This window comes from Oratosquilla oratoria, chromosome 44 (assembly GCF_046742065.1).
Source record: "Oratosquilla oratoria isolate Oo_2021 chromosome 44, ASM4674206v1, whole genome shotgun sequence".
NCBI classification, from domain to species: Eukaryota; Metazoa; Arthropoda; class Malacostraca; order Stomatopoda; family Squillidae; genus Oratosquilla; species Oratosquilla oratoria.
Window position 1 is genome coordinate 26560324 of NC_134820.1, and position 7500 is coordinate 26567823.

Here is a 7500-nt window from a genome sequence, read left to right on the forward strand (position 1 = left end):
CACACACACACAAACACACACACACACACACACCGACTCGGTGGTACAGTTGGTAGAGCGCTGAACTGGAAAGTAGAAGTGCTCCCAGTACCCAGTTCGAATCCTGCCCAGGGCCGAAATTATTTCGGTATCGCTGTGCCTCGGGTCGTTACTCTGACTCTCGTGGGCGGGGAGTTGGGTGTGTGTGTGTGTGCAAGGTCATAGCATTACCCATAGATCGGACCTACGAGCTCTGAGCTCTCTTCCAGGAGGGAAATAGCTGTCGATCACGAGTCCAACACGTGATCCAAAGACCAAGTGAATACACACACACACACACACACACACACACACACACACACACACACACACACACACACACTACCCTGTCGCAATCAGTTACACTCTATTTCATAAACTCCATTGAAAGTACCCACAAGTATACTTATGGTTCAGATAGATAGAGGAACCGAAACAGGGACTACAGGACAGTATTTCTAATGGTCAAGGGAGCAAACTCTGCCAATGCAATGCTACAAATGAGGTGGAGTGGTACCTGACATTTCTCTGTTGAGAACTCCGCCTTCTGCTTTCGTCTGCCCGCTGTCTTAATACTATTTCTGTGTTCCTCACGCGGCATTTCTCTTGCAGATCATTAATTAATCTACTGTTTTCACTCTTGCCTCGTTTTCTTTTAGAATTATCCTAACTGTAGCTTTCGTTTATTTGAAGAAAAAAATTCTGTGTCGTGTTGGTTCTCGTTTCTGCTGTGGAACTTTTGCCCTCTGTCACCATAGAAGATATTCGTAAGCACGTGACTGTTAACGCCAGGAAATCGGATCTCCCTTTCTGCTTTAAATGTCCAGGATTTAGATCCTATTTGTGATCTAATGTCCACCTAATGGGATTTAGATCCTATTTGTGCTCTAATGTCCGCCTAATGTTCAAACAATATCTTGGTCAAAGCACTTTCTATGAAGATATTCGTAAGCACGTGACTGTTAACGCCAGGAAATCGGACCTCCCTTTCTGCTTTAAATGTCAAGGATTTAGATCCCCTTTGTGCTCTAATGTCCGCCTAATGTTCAAACAATATCTTGGTCAAAGCACTTTCTATGAAGATATTCGTAAGCACGTGACTGTTAACGCAAGGAAATCGGACCTCCCTTTCTGCTTTAAATGTCCAGGATTTAGATCCTCTTTGTGCTCTAATGTCCGCCTAATGTTCAAACAATATCTTGGTCAAACCATTTTCTCTATAATGTGGATATAAATAATACCGCAAAGATTGAAATACATGTACACACCATTTTCGCTGTCCTCTCTTTAGATATTTGTTTAGGTCTAAATACAACGTGAAATCTAATCCTTTCTATTTTTCTTCCGAATCTCTTGGAAGCCTCTATCACCCTTATTTTCTCTTCATTCCTTTGTTTTTCCTTTATTTTCTTCGCTTTTCTTTCCTCGAACTGAAATCAACCCCTCCAAGTGCTTGAATTTCTTGAAGACTTCTTTGTCCTTGAATTCCTCTCTAAGGTTTTCCTCACTAATATTCTCTTACATAAAAAAAATAAGGATATTTTATTTAACCTTTTTACTGTACGTTAATAATTGATTGGTACAGTTGCCGATATTAGTATAGATTTTCTGGACACAGAGAATATCACCTTATCATAGTACCTAGAATCAGAAGTTTTTTTTTTTTCTGGACACAGAGAATATCACCTTATCATAGTACCTAAAATAATATTTTTTTTTTTTTTTTTTTTTTTTTTTTTTTTTTTTTTTGTGTGTGTGTGTGTGTGTATCGACACCTAACTACATGTCCTTCAGAAATATGGTATTTTTTCTTTTGTTCCCATGACCTCTCGATCCCGAAGGAAGAGACCTTTTGTGTCAGAATTACTTATTTTTTTAACGTGTGTGTGTGTGTGTGTGTGTGTGTGTGTGTGTGTGTGTGTGTGTGTGTGTGTGTGTGTGTGTGTGTGTGTGTGTTAGTGCATGTTCGTGCATGTTAGGGCATGTTAGGGCATGTTAGTGCATGTGTGTGTGTGTGTGTGTGTGTGTGTGTGTGTGTGTGTGTGTGTGTGTGTGTGTGTGTGTGTGTGTGTGTGCGTGTGTGTGTGTTGGTGCATGTTTGTGTATGTATGTATGTATGTAATGTATGTATGTATGTATGCATGCATATGTTTGTGTACTTGCAAGTATTGGCTTTCAAATGTCAATCCAACTGAATGATCTATGAGGCTGCAATTGCCTTTGATCCTGTACACTTCGCTGATCACATTTATATAGAATGAACATGTACTCACGAACCGTAAATCATTTGAGATGACCTCTAGCATTACCAATTAGTAGATAGATAATTCATATTACTTTTTGTTCTGATTTTCATAAAATAAAGAATGATTCACCTTGATGAGTATAGGGAAGTATGAACTGAATATATCTGGAAACGAAATTGAATTCAGATTGCCTTAGGCTGCGGAGTTGTTCACCGTTGTCATGACAACAGGCAAAGTGTTTTATCAAAGTTCTGGAGTTTCTCTTGTACACATCTTTATTCATATATTGTATCTGACTCCTCAGCTTTTCTGACAGCCTCTCACAAATAAAACATCACGTAATGAGGCAGTGTTAGTATAATTTGAGATGTAGACAACACTACAGTTTTTAATTTCACTTAAGTATAACATTATATAGAATTATAACCTGTTCCATATGCCTAATTGATTCTTTATGGCAGTGTAAGTTTTAGCTTACGGCTATATAGTTTAATAAGTCTTTGTTTGTGGCTATATAGTGTCTGTAGTAGATACCGGTAGCTTATTAACCCTTAAACACAAACCTGGGGTGATGACCATCCCACCAATTTATGAAAAAAATTGCGTCTTAATATTTTTGTTTTATTATATTTTACTACCAGAAGAATTAAGTTACTCAAGTTTAATGGTCAAAAAGACGAGTAGGAAGTCTACTTACTGTGGAATTTTTCAGAAATGAAAATTTGTCAATGGAAATGTGTTTCTTTTTTATCAGAAAATGAGATTTGCAACACCCCAGGTTTGTGTACGTGTGACGATAGTATAAGGTTTGTGTTTTACACACTGAATGCGCAGTGGTTTATGTCACACTTCACTTGTTACGTATGAGCTGGGTTCGAGTCCTTGGCTTCACTACGTATCAGTTTCCGTATATGTCTCCGTCGAGCTCCTTGTCAGTCTCGATCGTGATGACATGGAATTAAAATGAAAAATTAATGTGATTGAATAAGGAGTCTCCCACAGGTTGATGGAATTGTTTAAGAATATTCACATATATGATGACAGGAGCCTTTGACAGATAAAGAAAGATGATTAAATTTCAGACAAAAATGTCAATATTTATTGAAGTCCTTCAATATAATGATTTTTCGTAAACAGAATGAAATCGTCCGGTGTTAACCAATATAAAGTTTGTATAGTGCTTCACTGTGCTTCAATGAAATGTTCTTCATCATGATCTTCTCGTTTAATGATATTGCGTAGCGTCAGACAAAATAAAAGCCAGAATGCGTTACCGTTCTCAAATGAACAGAAGATATTTCAATCCTTTATACTGACGCTCCCATGACTTTTCGTTATCTATTTTTTTATATATTTATCTATTTTGTATTTGTATTTATCTATCTACGTGTATACTAATTAACTTGTTTTAACTATTATTACTATCTGTTAAAGATATGATTATTGCCCTTAAGTCGCTTTGCTAGGTGGCCTGTCGTCTGCTTCCCGCCATTTCTATATTTACTTGTTTGAATTGGTTAGATTTGGTTAATACTACCATTATCATTATAATGGTCAGCTATATATTTTTGATATGCTTATGTTTGTTAATTTATTTGAATCCAGGGAAAGAGGGTAATTATTTACCATCTTTGAAATATCTTGTTTTCGTAAGTAAATAAACAGAATCGACGCCATATTTTTTTAATTGAATCCCGCTCGATTTTTCTGGTAAAGCCGGCAGATATTGTGAGGTTTTTGAACATTACACTATCCGTTCTATTTTTGCAAGCGTTTCTTCATCTACTTCTCTCTTATACTTCATTTTCCGTTCCCTTCTTTCGTGCATTCAAATCTCTCCTCTATGAACTGTGATTCTCATTTCAATTATTCGTTTACAATATCCATATTTCTTTACACTTTTTAATACATCCTTTCACCTCTGTTTCTTCCATTTTTTCACATGTATATAGTATAATGTAATATGATATAGCTTGTATATAATATTTGATTTATGATACATAATTCATAGCTCAGTACATTCTTTAACCTATGTTTCTTCTTCCTGTCTACAAAGCCACCCCATTATATATATATATATATATATATATATATATATATATATATATATATATATATATATATATATATATACACCTTAATTTTCTTTTAACACTTGTCCTATTCAAAAATCAAATTGATATGTTAATGTAATATAGTATAACATCAACTTTTATATAATATGCAACTTATATGATACATAAGTTATAGCTTACATTTTGATATTAAACATAATTATAATAATATAATGACATAATTTTCAATGTTATAAGTATACTAAACAGTTTGAAATAAATATTCTAGACCAGTGATTTTTAAGTGATTTTTTTTTTTCAGACTGAAGATTGTCAAACGAGAGTGACGAGACGATTTAAGGTAAGACCTGAAAAAGATGGAGTTTTTAAGGAACATTCACAAATAATTTTCTTTATAGTAGAGATTCTGTAGAAAGGTTGAGGAAAGTTGTGAAAATGTATAATGGAGCATCACTAGCACCACTTTCACATTTTGTGAAGATTTTAAATGAAATTTCGGAACTTTTTGTAGAAAGTTAAGAGACAACTGTTGAGGTAAAAGGTCCCATATACAAGTGTAGGGAATTGAGATCTTGCCTCTGAGAGAACTGCGAAACGTACTGACAACAAAACATTGCGAAACATGAGATGTACGAAAAAATATGAAACGTGGCGAAAGCGGACATTAAGCAGCTGTGGTTGTGAATGACCACGTCATTTGTTTTTGTTCATTTTCTGTTACATCGGTCAATGAGGTACAAGTGTTATTTTCATGTATACTTGTTCACATGTCAAAGACTTTGCTGTCTTTAGTGATGTTAAATTATCTTTTCGTTGTAAATACATCCCGTGTTGCTGGAACCGAGGACAGTAATTATATATATATATATATATATATATATATATATATATATATATATATATATAATATGTATATATATATAATATATATATATATGTATATATATATATGTATATATATATATATATTGTGTGTGTGTAATGTATATACTAGCCAAATTACCCACGCGTTGCTGCGGGCAAATGATCATATTAATTTTGATAGAATTTGTGGAGAAAAGTTACACGTATCAATATAACTCAATGGAAAAGTTAACACAAATGAAATGATAAGAAAATAAGAAAAAAAATCAATTTCAGGAGGGAGACGCCCTTTGGAAATAAAATATATACGGCCGTAGGAGAAGATTAGAACTATTTTTTTTATTATCTTTGAACTCGAGTATACTACCGCCCGCGAGAAAGTAAAATAAAGATAACCAATATTGAAACATTTGGAAAAATTATACAATCATTTTACATCAAATGCTTTCTCCTTACAAAAGCTATCATAGTTTGTGGCAACATTAATTTCACAAATGTAAATAATATGAACACGTACAATGGTCTGTTTAATCATAGTAATTTTTGTCACAAAATACCAGTCGTTTTAAGGGGACACTACAGTAGGAACGTGATACCCCACCATACCCCTTTAACCCTTAACCCTAGCACAAATAATATTTTTGGGGAAATGAAATATAGTTATCCAAGTACCTGGAGTGATAGGGTATCAGAATATATATGGTTATATATCTTCAAAACCCTAGGAGTTCGTAAACAAACAAACAAACAAACATGTAAACAGACAGGCAGAAGATACTACTTTATTATAGTAGATAATAAATAAAGTTACTTAACCTATAGATTAATGAATACATATACACAAATGCAAAGAAAAGAAACAACAACAGACGATACAGTAACCACAACATAAGACAGATTCTCGAAAAAACGAGTGAGGGGAAAATGCCTTGAGAACGCTCAAGCAAATAAAAGGTGTGAGTGTTGAAAAGAAACACCCTGAGGTAAAGCTCGCCACTCGCTCACCAGAAAAGCCTCAGAACGCAAAGGGCTCAGGGCAAGCCAGAAGACTAATGTGCCAAGGCTGGGAGCACATAACACTTCAAATAGAAATCCACCAAACAAACGTAGTGCGAGAGGAGAACGTAGTACAGGTGCAGCTCTGAGAGCGAATGTCCAGTTTTAAAAGTTAGAAATTTTATTTTCATTTTTTATTATTATTATTATTAAGAAGGCGATGGAGAGGAATAGAGCCTGGTTGAAAAAAAGTAAATAAAGATTCCGGATGAAAGGAGTTATTAGAGAAATGTTTAGCCATTATGGATGGAGATGATAGGTGGTAATGGCCATGGAACTGCCTAGTGTAGGCCTTATGATCTCTTGCAGTCCTCTACATTCTTATATTCTTGTGTTCCTATCTAGACGTACTTCCTTCTTGAAACTCATTTTAGTTGCTTTTACTCCCCTCCTTTTGAGTTCATCATAAAATTTTTTCTTAAAGAGTATTTCTTTGTCATTACGTCCTTTGCCCAGACTCTTGTGTGTTTCCCTTGGAGTTTGTTGTATTATCTTTCTTAATGAAAGTTGTTCTCTGTCATTACGTAAGATCTCCCCCAAACTCCTCATTTGAACTCAAAGTATCTTGACCACTGTTTTAATCTCGCATTTCTGTATCCTTCTTTAGCTTCTCCCTCTTCAAGTTACTTCAGGGGATATCATGCCTAGCCACCTCGTAGACCAGGAAAAAAAGTAAAGAGCATGGGCCAAATGGCGCTGAGTAACTGCAGCCTTATTCGTCACCTTTACAGTAAAAAGGGCTTCAGGGAAGGTTGACGCACGTAAGAGGAGCCAGGAATCGGGGAGAAAATAGGGAGAGGGAGAGGGAGAGGAGTAATGGAGACGGGAAGGAGAAGTAGGAGAGATGCAGGAGGGTTGTTGAAAGTGTGATTTTACAGTACCACTGAACTTGGTGACCGCCAATCTCGCCAGGAAATGGATGTGAATGTCGGAACGTTTCGAGTTCTTCTCCACTTCGACTAAAGATGTTTATCCCTCCCAGTTCGATGAAAGAACTTTACTTTCCTTCACTGATTTCCTCATCAGTAGCATTTCTCCCTAAGGCCTTCTTCCGAGCTCCCTGTGTTAAGTCTAGCCTCTCACGGGGCCCTAAAAAAAACTCACAACCCAGTTCGATGAAAGAACTTTACTTTCCTTCACTGATTTCCTCGCCAGTAGTACTTCTCCCTAAGGCCTTCTTCCGAACTCCCTGTGTTAGGTCCCTCTAGCCTCTCACGGGGCCCTAAAAACACTCACTTCGG